The 11,277-nt window shown below is 47.5% G+C and overlaps 1 protein-coding gene across 13 annotated transcripts in view; it reads left to right on the forward strand.

Annotated features, from left to right (window-relative positions):
* LOC112135488 (uncharacterized) overlaps positions 1-11,277 on the forward strand; it is a 44,517-nt gene that overhangs the window by 6,337 nt on the left and 26,903 nt on the right. For 10 of the 13 annotated variants that reach the window (XR_008511565.2, XR_010141710.1, XR_010141700.1 and 7 more), the window contains exons 2-3: positions 782-1,067; positions 2,666-2,791. The gene's annotated coding sequence lies outside the window, so the exon portion shown is untranslated. Of the gene's footprint in view, positions 1-781; positions 1,068-2,665; positions 2,792-9,119; positions 9,364-11,277 lie in introns of those variants that run through there. The other 3 variants (XR_010141707.1, XR_010141708.1, XR_010141711.1) reach the window with 2 other exon arrangements.

Below are 11,277 nucleotides of genomic sequence, written 5' to 3' on the forward strand. Positions count from 1 at the left end.
CATGGTAGGATCTTCTTGACAAATGATTATGATAGCTAACATTTACTGAATTCTTGTAATAATCAGAGTAATTTAATCAGCACCATGCTAAGCACTTTACATGTTCTCTATAATTTAGTCCAATAGCTCTTTGAGATACGAACTATTATTACTCCATCGACTCTACCCACTAGACACTGCCAGAGCCAGGCACAGAGTCCAGGCAGCCTGACTCCAGAGCTGAGCTGGAAACCGCTCTGTCTGCTGAATGGCCTCCTCTAGTCCTACCAGACAAGCCCTGAACCTTGGCTTCCTCACCTGCCAAAGCAAGGCCTGGGATCGTGAATGGGGGTAGGGAATGAGGCTGTGCAGCACCCCCTCCATTCATTCGGCGCATGCTTACTGGATGAGCGCTTCAGTGGCAAATATTTAAGAATATGAATGTTGGCGGGGTGCGGTAGCTCACACCTGTACTCCCAGCACTTTGGGAGGCTGAGGTGGGCGGATCGCCTGAGGTCAAGAGTTTAAGACCAGCCTGGCCAACACGGTGAAACCCCGTCTCTACTAAAAATACAAAAATTAGCCAGATGTGGTGGCTCACGCCTGTAATCCCAGCTACTTGGGAGGCTGAGGCACAAGAATCACTTGAATCCTGGAGGTGGAGGTTGCAGCGAGCTGAGATTGTGCCACTGCACTCCAATCTGAGTGACAGAGTGAGACTCTGTCTCCAAAAATAATAATAATAATTTTATATATATACATATAAATGTCAAAAAACAATGACATTTATTTTCTTTCCTAGATCTCTGCCATCCCGAGATCATCACTCCTAGCCTCCTCTGGAAACTCTCTGAGAGCCGGGGAATCGTCTCTTTCATAAGAGGACTGCACAGGCACGAGGTCATACTTGGGCAGTTTTTGGCTTTGTGAAAATCTCTCAGATTGCACCGCACAGTATACAAATGATGAACCAGACAACCACATTCGTTCTTTGGATTGCATTTTCTCCTGGGATATCAGACACATTTCACCAGGGCCACAGAAAGAAAAATGAAGACCAAGATACCGTGACAAATGCCAACTACCTCGTAAGTGCAGATATTTTCAGTTATCTAGGTAGCTAGAGCTTTGCATAGGTAATACCCTTTTCTACTAAAATTAACCAAAACACACACATTCCAGGGCTCGAGTGATTTTATATATTATATATATGTATATTTAAGTATATATACATATATGTATGTATAATTATATGTGTATGTATACATTTATATATGTATATACACATATATGTATATTTAAAAAATATATATATCTATGTGTGTGTGTGTGTGTGTGTGTGTGTGTGTGTGTGTATATAAAATAGAGATGGTGTCTCGCTATGTTGCCCAAGCTGGTCTCAAACTCCTGGGCTCAAGCCTGGATGATTTTTTTTTTTTTTTTTTTTTTGTGAGACGGAGTCTCGCTCTGACACCCAGGCTGGAGTGCAGTGGCACGAACTCGGCTCACTGCAAGCTCCGCCTCCCAGGTTCACGCCATTCTCCTGCCTCCGTCTCCCAAGTAGCTGGGACTACAGGTGCCCACCACCATGCCCAGCTAATTTTTTTGTATTTTTCAGTAGAGACGGGGTTTCACTGTGTTAGCCAGAATGGTCTCGATCTCCTGACCTTGTGATCCGCCTGCCTTAGCCTCCCAAAGTGTTGGGATTACAGTCATGAGCCACCGTGCCCGGCCAAGCATGGATGACTTTTAAAATTTTTATTATTTTATTCTTTGTATAGTCCCAGCCTTGTTTCTTGTAACAGAATGTGTTAAAGTAACATTAACTTTTGGTTGGGTGCCGTGGCTCATGTCTGTAATCCTAGCACTTTGGGAGGCTGAGGCAGGCAGATCACTGGAGGTTAGGCGTTTGAGACCAGCCTGGCCAACATGGTGAAACCCCATCTCTACTAAAAATACAAAAATTAACCAAGTGTGGTGGTGCGCACCTGTAATCCCAGCTACTAAGGAGGCTGAGGCAGGAGAATTGATAGAGCTCAGGAGGTGGAGGTTGCAGTGAGGAGAGATCATGCCACTGCACTCCAGCCTGGGCGACAGAGGGAGACTCCGTCTCAAACAAAAAACAAAACAAAACAAACAAACAAAAAACAAGTAACATTAACTTTTGGTTAAAATGCATTCTTAGTTGGTCCAATTAATTCATTCAGCAAACAGTGAGCACTTACCGTGTGCCCTCTGGGGATGCAAAAAATGTGTAAAACCAGGCTCTTGGCGTTGGCCTTTTTTTTTTTCTTTTTGAGACAGGGTCTCGCTCTGTCACCCAGGCTGGAATGTAGTGGCACAATCTCGGCTTATTGCAGCCTCCACCTCCCGGGTTCAAGCAATTATCCTGCCTCTACCTCCCAGGTAGCTGGGATTACAGGCATGTGCCACCATACCTGGCTAATTTTTGTATTTTTAGTGGAGACAGGGTTTCACCATGTTGGCCAGGCCCGTCTCAAACTCCTGACCTCAGGTGATCCACCTGAGCCTTGGCCTCCCAAAGTGTTGAGATTACAGGCGTGAGCCACCACGCCCAGTCCAGAGCAGAGAGAATCTTAAAGAAACTAGCAGGATATGAGCCTAGGGCCAGACTGGGGAGGCAGCCTCAAAGGCAGGATTAAGGAATTGCAACTCTGTTCTGTAGGTGACAGGGAAGATGATGCCATCAGATCTGTGCTTCACATAGAGAAGTCCGGCTTAGAGATGGAGTCACCGGGGCATGGTGTGCGGGCACTCAGTAAAGTGGAGATATGATTACTAGATCATTATGGTAAGTAGTTCAGGCCTGGCAAGGTGGCTTAAGCCTGAAATCCCAACCCTTTGAGAGGCCGAGGCAGGAGGACTGCTTGAGTCCAAGAGTTCCAGACTGGCCTGAGCAACAGAGTGAGACCCCATCTCTACAAAAATAAACAAAATTAGCTGGGCATGGTGGCATATGCCAGTAGTTCCAGCTACTCAGGAGGCTGAGGTGGGAGGATCACTTGAGCCTGGGAGGTTGAGGCTGTAGTGAGCCTTGATCGCACCACTGCACTCCAGCCTGGGTGACAGAGCAAGACCCTGTCTCAAACACACACACACACACACACTTATACACACACACACACAATAAATAAATAGTTCAGGGTAGAGAGGATGAGGTTATGAGTTACAGCAGACAGAGGAGGAATAAAAACAAGACTTGAGAGAATATTAAATGTCCCATTTAACAGAATTGGCTGATTAATGTGAATGGATGGTGAGGAAGGAGGTGCCAGGCGCATGGATAGCAGTAGCTGATGTGAAATGCTTACTCTGCGTTAGGCACGTTACACGCATTATCTCACTTAATCCCACAACCACCCTATAAGCAAGATTGTATTATTATCCACATTTTATAGGTGGCATTGAAGCCCGTCAGAGTGGTCAATCGAAACGACATAGCTAGTATGTGTTGGTAGTAAGTGGTGGTGTGAGGAGGGTTTGGACCTATGTGGTAGCTCTACCAGCTGGCTGGGTCTTCAGTGCCATGTGACTAGGAGGTGAAGCGACCGCCCTAGTTAGCAGTGAATGAATGGCCGATTCTGGGCAGAAGCCTGCTGGAACCATCTTCTGCTCTGGAGAGCTCACAGTTAGGTGGCTCTGATGCCACATCGGCCATAGATGTGTTATGTTTGCCTCACAGAATATTTTAAGACCATGTTTAGAATTAATTGGTACCTTTTTGAAATGCAGAGATTCACATTAAAAAGTGAGTTTCTGGCTTTTCTTGGAAAATGAGAAGATCTGGCCACACTGGGCCCATGTAGGAACTGGAGTTGCTTCTCTCTGTTTCCTTCCGCTGGGGCCTGGGCACCCCAGTTGGCCAGGCCCCCCTGGCCTGCCTGGGGTCCCTGCCACCTCCGCAGGCACCTGGGTCTGCCTTTCTGCTGTTCTGTCACGAGGTGCGCCACTCAGCTTGGCTTTGACACCAGGCTGTGTTTGTGCATTTAATGCATGCCAAGCCCAGGCCTCCACTGATGGCTAAATACCTTTTCTGAATTGTAGGCAATATAAGATAAAAACATGCTGTGGGAATTGAGAAAAACTAAATGCCCACTCATGCTTGAGTGCCCACAGGGAGAAGGGTTCTGCACAGGTAGTGCAGGAAAAAGGCAAATGGCCATAGTTCCTGAAACCAGCATAAATTAAAACAAAATACGAATAGTACCCTGGAAAATGGCAAGTAACAGCTTATTGCCAGTATGCGAATCACGTTGTGATTTTTTAAAAATTTGTTTTGTAAGAAATAATTTGCTTGAATTTTGAGCTGCGTACTTTGGACATATGATAAGGAAGCTGTGGGGGAAGATTGCGTGTGTGTGTGCGCGCGCACGCGCACACCTGTGCATGTTTGTTTATGGGGGCATGGACCACAGTTTACAAAGCTTGGAGTTTTCTGTAGAAATTCAGTTTCAGAGTCTGGGTGCCCTGGCTCACACCTATAATCCCAGCACTTTAGGACACCAAGGTGGGCAGACTGCTCGAGTCCAGGAGTTTGAGAGCAGCCTAGGCAAATGGCAAAACCCCGTCTCTACAAAATATACAAAAATTAGAGGGTCCTGGTGGCCCATGCCTGTAGTCCCAGCTACTCTGGAAGCTGGTGTGGGAGGATCACTTGAGCCCGGGAGGTGGAGGTTGCAGTGAGCTGAGATTGTGCCACTACGCTCCAGCCTGGGTGACAGAGCGAGACCATGAAAACAAAAAAAAAAAAAAAAAAAAGAAAGAAAAGGAAGGAAGGAAGAAAGCAAGGAAAGAAGGAAGGAAACAAACTTCACTTTCAGAACATTTTTTCAAGACCAGCCTGGCCAACATGGTGAAAACCCATCTCTATTAAAAATACAAAAATTAACCAGGCATGGTGGCGGGTGCCTGTAATTCCAGCTACTCGGGAGGCTGAGGCAGGAGAATCACTTGAACCCAGGAAGCGGAGGTTGCAGTGAGCCAAGATTGCACCTTTGCGTTCCAGCCTGGGTGACAAGAGCGAAATTCGGTCTCAAAAAAAGAGAACATTTTAATAAACTTTTATGATTTGTTAAAGGGTGAAAACATGTTTCTGTACCATAACGTTCAAATGTGAGGCCCACACTGGCAAACAGGTATTTATCTGTATTAAATATTATGTTCCATTTAAAGTATAACAATAATTCCCCGTGCCCATGGTCAGGTTGGACAAATGACCACATTTCATGCTTGTGTGAGTTTTTGTTTGCGATCTGTATAGTGCCCTTAGAGATATAGGTTCAAACAGGTGCAGGAAGCAGAGCTGCCAGCAAAGCGCAGGAGTTGACTCTTTTTCTTTTCTTTTTTTTTTTTTTTGAGCCAGAGTCTCGCTCTGTCACCCAGGCTGGAGTGCAGTGGCTTGATCTCAGCTCACTGCAACCTCTGCCTCCCGGGTTCAAGCAATTCTCCTGCCTCAGCCTCCCAAGTAGCTGGGAATACAGGTGTCTGCCACCATGCCCGGCTAATTTTTGTATTTTTAGTAGAGATGAGGTTTCACCATGTTGTCCAGGCTTGTCTCAAACTCCTGACCTCAGGTGATCCACCTGCCTTGGCCTCCCAAACGTGCTGGGGTTGGTTACAGGTGTGAGCCACCGCTCAGCCTCTAGACTCTTAATCTATGTTCTTTGAGTTACACCTGACAACTTTCCATCACACCTGGCTGTCTGGCTCAGGAACTGGAGGAAGGCGGCCACTGCTGGCCAGGAATTTCTCAGAGGCCACTGGACAGTATTATGGAGTGGCCACTGCCTCTCAGAGGCTCACTGTCCATATGTCCATAGCACAGGGGTCATCCATCCTGTCAGACCACGCTGACTCCACTCACGAGAGGCTAGCCCTGCAAGTTCTCCCCTGGGAATAGGAAGTAATCGTTCGAGGTTTGCATGGCAGATCAGCTTGGTATCGGGAGCCATTTCTACACAAATCACGTGGGGCTCACAAGGCCATGCTCTGCTGCTCCCTGGACTCTGACCCCTGTCTTGCACGTCCTCCTTCCTCCTTCTTCTGGTCCTCAGAGACTCCCCGTTCCCCGCCATGTGCACACTTAGGGCGGGACCGGGACGTGCACTGTGGCCAGTTCTGTTCTTGTTTGTGTTGCTCAGAATCCATTGTTTCTTACTGATGCAGACCAGTGCCTAATACTAGCTGTCTAGCACCATGCTGGGAGCCAGGGATACAACAGACAGGTGCCTCCCTGGGGGATAAGTGGAGCACACGCAGGTAACAATCAGTGAACTGGGTAGCGCTTCATTACAGGCCTCTCACAACTGGTATTTTATCTCCATCACATTGTAATTTCGTTTTTGTGGTGTGACCTAAACAGCCTTGGCTCCTCAAAAGATCTGGCCAAGTTCATGGCAAAGTTATTCATTCCTTTAACAAATGCATTCATTTAACAATATTTATTAAGCACCTATTATTTGTCAGGCACCATTCCAGATGTCAGGATTATAACAGAGAACAAAACTGACAAATAGCCCTGTTCTCTTGGTGCTTACATTATCGTGGAAGGAGACAAAAAGAAATAATGTCAATATAATATGTCCTAAGAATTTTAAAGAAAAACTCAAGCAGGGTAAGGGAGAGAGAATGACGATGGGGAGGAGGGCTGCTCTTTGAGGAAGGCCCTTCTGGTGACTCTTGAAGCAGAGCCCAGCAAGAGGGGAGGGGGAAGCTGTGGTTTGGAGGAAGTCTTTTCATAGCGGGGAGCCGCAAGGGCAGAGCCCCCGAGTGGGAGTGTGTCCTACCCGTTGGAAGGAAGCCACTGATCTGCAATCCTGTTTTCCTCATCTGCAAGTTAATGGGCTTGTTGGGAGGGACAAATGAAATCATTTATATGAAAACATTTATGTCAACTGTAGAACACTCTATAAAAGTTATTCTCTTTATGTTGACTTCATCAAGTATTTGCAGTGTCTAAATCAGGAATGATCATAATGATTATATTACAATTCTGCCCTTTCATTTTTTTATTGAGGTGAAATGCATATAACATATAATTAATCATTTTATAGCACACAATTCAGTGGCATTTGGTGCATTCACAATGTTGTGCAACCACCACCTCTTTCTATTTAAAAACCTTTTTCATCATCCCCACTTTTTCTTTCTTTTTTCTTTTTAAAATAGAGATGGTGTCTCCCTACATTGCCCAAGCTGGATTAGAACACCTGGGCTCAAGTGATCCTCCAACCTCAGTCTCCTGAGTAGCTGGGATTATAGGCACTCACCACTGTGCCTGGCCTTTCATTTTTATTTTATTTTATTAATTACTATTATTATTATTTAGAGACAGGATCTCACTCTGTCACCCAGGCTGGAATGCAGTGGTGTGATCATGGTTCCCTGCGGCTTCCACCTCCTGGGCTCAAGCAATCCTCCCACTTCAGCCTCCCAAATAGCTGAAACTACAAACATGCGCCACAGTGCCTGGCTAATTTTTGTATTTTTTGCAGAGATGTGGTTTCACCTTGTTGCCCAGGCTGGTCTTGAACTCCTGGGCCTAAATGATCCTCCTACCTTGGCTTCCTCCAGTGCTGGTATTACAGGCGTGAGTCACTGTGCCTGGCCTTTTTTATTTTTATTTTTTGACACAGAGTCTCACTCTGTCACCAGGCAGGAGTGCAGTGGTGCAATCTCGGCTCACTGCAACCTCTGCCTCCCAGGGTGAAGAGATTCTCATGCCTCAGTCTCCTCAGTAGCTGGGATTACAGGTGCGCACCACCACGCCCAGTTAATTTTTTTCTATTTTTAGTAGAGACAGTGTTTTACCATGTTGGCCCCACTGGTCTCGAACTCCTGGCCTCAAATGATTCACCTACCTCGGCCTCCCAAAGTGCTAGGATTACAGGAATGAGCCACCGCACCCAGCCTTTGGCCTCATTTTTATTTTTATTTATTTGTTTATTTATTTATTTATTTTTATTTTTATTTTTATTTTTATTTTATTTATTTATTTTTTTGAGACGGAGTCTCGCTCTGTCGCCCAGGCTGGAGTCCAGTGGCGCGATCTCGGCTCACTGCAAGCTCTGCCTCCCGGGTTCACACCATTCTCCTGCCTGAGCCTCCCGAGTAGCTGGGACTACAGGTGCCCAACACCATGCCGGGCTAATTTTTTTTGTATTTTTAGTAGAGACAGGGTTTCACCACATTAGCCGGGATGGTCTCGATCTCCCGACCTCGTGATCTGCCTGCCTCGGCCTCCCAAACTGCTGGAATTACAGGCGTGAGCCACCGCGCCCGGCGCCTCATTTTTAATATTCACTTGAGTTACCATTCTGGAAATAGGATTTCCCCCCGTATCTGACTTTGTCCTTTCTGTTTCTGGCTAGCCTCCAGCTCCTAGGCTTCATCCATGTATTTTTCCAACAGCGATTTATTGAGCACCTACTGTGTGGGAGGCACTATACTAGGCAGATTCTGGAGACACAACAATGACAGTGACAGGGAGGTCCCTGCATCCCCAGGACTCACAGTGTGGTGGGGGATTCAGACAGTGAATGGATAATTGCCAGAAAACTAATTTAAATTATGATACATGCTTATAAGAAAAAATGTTTTGAAAATTATGTTAAATACATTTGTGGAGTTATCGAAGCTACTAGAAGAGAGACGCCACTCTTAGAACAACATGACTGTGGTTTTATAACTGTGCTCCTAGTTCAGACACGGGGGAGAAAGATGACCTCGGGGAGGCGACCCGGATTTTGCTGGGGCCTAAGCAGCGAGGCTGGCCCAGGGAGAAACTGCGGTGCTTCCTTCATTTGCTCCTGGTCACCCTCTGAGGTGTGCAAGGGTAGATAGTGTTGCCATCGCTCCCATTTGAGAGATGTGGAAACTGAGGCTTGGCCAGGCGTGCTTGCCACCTGGAGGGGCTGACGTCTGATACTTGCTTTAGCCAACGGTCAAAGCGTTTGTCCGATAGGGGGCAGCGGCGCGCCGGGCTGGAAGGAGAGCGGCATCCGCGCGCGCGGCGCTCCCGGCGTTCCAGGAGGGGGCGCTGCTGATCCGGCCTCGGATCGCCGCTCCCGCCCCGGCCCTGCCCCGCCGCCCTGCCCCACCCCCCGCCCGGAGCCCGGCACTCGTGACCTCGCCAGCTCTCAGCTCCCTCGGGCGTTTTCGTGCACGGTAATGTGCGCCTCTGTGTTTTCCTAAATGCTGGTTTCTTCATCAAGCGGCGGAATAACGCATCAGGGCAGGTGACCCACGTCACCGGGGTGATGCGCTGGTGCTCGCCGGGGCGGGCGCTGTGCCTGCGGGAGCCGCGCGGCCGGCGGGGTGTCGGGGCGCCTCGTGGGGGCCGAGCCGCGCCCGCACGTCCCTCAGGTAGGCGCGACCAAGAGTTTCTTTAGACAGGATGACCTGGCAGCGTTTCCACCCCACCCACGGCGAGTTTCGCTTTCCTAATGTGGTTAAAAAGTGCGTTCTAACTGAAGTAGGGTGGTTGAACAGGTTTCAACATTTTACTTAATTTTTTGTTTGTTTTAGATTTCTTCCTTCTGGTGGGTCTCCTTCTTTTTCTGTCAAGAAGATGTTCATAACTGTCCTCTTTGGCATTTGTTCAAAGTCCAGTTCTAATAGCTTTTGGACTGTGGTTTAATTTTAACCATAAAGCATTCTTTTGGAATAATTGCTTTTGAATCTGGGAAGAGCCAGCTGGATACAAGGCCATAAAGACCCCCCTGCGGGGAATGTACAGGCTTTAAGTTACGTTTTTTTACCGCTAGCATTTCTCTCTCTCTTTTTTCTTTCTTTTTTTAGAGACAGGGTCTGGCTCTGTTGCCCAGGCTGGTCTCAAACTCCTGGTCTCAAGTGATCCTCCTGCCTCAGCCTCCCAACATGTTGGAATTACAGGCCTGAGCCACCATGCCTGGCCTAGCATATCTCTTTTTTTAAAAAAGGAGACTGATGGGGGTTGGGGGGATGCAAATTGTGAGTAGATAGGTGGGTTTGGAGGAGAGTTTGAACATTTGCTTTAATCAGCTAAATGGCGTCTTCTCAGAGCTGTCCTGCGGGCAATCATGTGGCCTCAGATTTCTGGGACAATCTCAATTTCTGGGACAGAGACACACTGGCCCTTTGTTAGGCTACGCATCAGACCACCACCAATTCCCAGTTCTGAAATTGCGGTCACCAGAGAGACCTATCAGCAGCCATAGACATTATCTCCTTGGGAATGACTGGACCCAGGCAGCCAGGCAGAGCTGGGCTCCCCAGAGCTCCTGGCACTAGCCGGAATATTTCCAATTGCTCTTCTTCCCTTACAGCACAAGTCCTTTGGTAATCATTGCTCGTATTTGTAGAACCTTAGAGAATTTTGGATGTAGCAGGACAGAAATTGGTTGCCTACCGTTTTGTGGCTTGGGTGGCATACATCTTGTTTGGCAATTAAAAAAAAAAGATGAGAAGAAAATGGGATATGCAATGGAGACCAATTCAAGAAAAAGTGATTTATGCCAGTCCTAGCTGAGGCAGATGAATTTGGGAAGACTTACTCGTTTTCTAGAGATAGTCTTCACTTGACCAGAGATTCATACTTGGGCGTATTTAAATACAGAGCTCTTCTGGAGCATTTGAGTAGAAGGACAGAAAACCAGAGACTAATTAACCAGTTGTTACCAGTGGGAGATCCGTTTTTTGTTTGTTTTCTTTTTGAGACGGAGTCTCACTCTGTCGCCAGGCTGGAGTGGAGTGGTGTGATTTTGGCTCACTGGGCAATCTCTGCCTCCTGGGTTCAAACCATTCTCCTGCCTCAGCCTTCCAAGTAGCTGGGATTACAGGTGCACTCCACCACACCCAGCTAATTTTTGTATTTTTAGTAGAGACGGGGTTTCACCATGTTGGCCAGGATGGTCTCAATCTCCTGATCTGGTGATCTGCCTGCCTTGGCCTCCCAAAGTGCTGGGATTATAGGCGTGAGCCACTGCGCCAGGCCAAGAGATCAGTCTTACATGAAAATCAAGGGTTCAGTTACCCAGTGGGTCAGTAAGAGATGAGGCTTTCATTTAGAAAAATCGGAGCCTGAGGCGGGGCGCAGTGGCTCACGCCTGTAATTCCAACACTTTTGGAGGCCAAGGCAGGTGGATCACGAGGTCAGGAGTTCAAGACCAGCCTCGCCAAGATGGTGAAACCCTGTCTCTACTAAAAATACAAAAATTAGCTGGGCGCAGTGGCAGGCAGCTGTAATCCCAGCTACTTGGGAGGCTGAGGCAGGAGAATCACTTGAACCTGGGGGGCAGA

Source organism: Pongo abelii, chromosome 9, assembly GCF_028885655.2.
Source record: "Pongo abelii isolate AG06213 chromosome 9, NHGRI_mPonAbe1-v2.0_pri, whole genome shotgun sequence".
In the NCBI taxonomy this organism is placed as follows: domain Eukaryota; kingdom Metazoa; phylum Chordata; class Mammalia; order Primates; family Hominidae; genus Pongo; species Pongo abelii.